Below are 330 nucleotides of genomic sequence, written 5' to 3' on the forward strand. Positions count from 1 at the left end.
TCGGGTGTTGGCAGCCGGGCCAGTGGCCAAGCACCTGTCGCCCACGTTTGCCCACGGTCCTGTGCCACCGAGGGGTGCCTGGAGCTGCCACCCCTGGGACAGACCCCCCCTTTGCCCCCAGATCCCAACAGCCAGGGGTGATGGTGTGCAGGAGCACCCCAAATTGGAGGCAAAATAAAATACCCCCGGGTGCTGGCTCCAACATCGTAAGGCTGGGCTGGGGGTGGTACAGGCAGCACCCCAGGGTGCTGGCGTCACCTGTGGGTGCTCAGCACCCCCTTGACCCATTCAGTCTCTCTGGGACCACAAGCAATGGGGGGGCGGGGGAGA

At 65.2% G+C, this 330-nt stretch overlaps 1 protein-coding gene across 1 annotated transcript in view; it reads right to left on the reverse strand.

Moving 5' to 3' along the window:
• TCEA3 (transcription elongation factor A3) overlaps positions 1–330 on the reverse strand; it is a 7,860-nt gene that overhangs the window by 7,151 nt on the left and 379 nt on the right. The gene's annotated exons all lie outside the window — the stretch shown is intronic.

The sequence above is a fragment of the Egretta garzetta genome, unplaced genomic scaffold (genome assembly GCF_000687185.1).
Source record: "Egretta garzetta isolate BGI_Z169 unplaced genomic scaffold, ASM68718v1 scaffold368, whole genome shotgun sequence".
NCBI classification, from domain to species: Eukaryota; Metazoa; Chordata; class Aves; order Pelecaniformes; family Ardeidae; genus Egretta; species Egretta garzetta.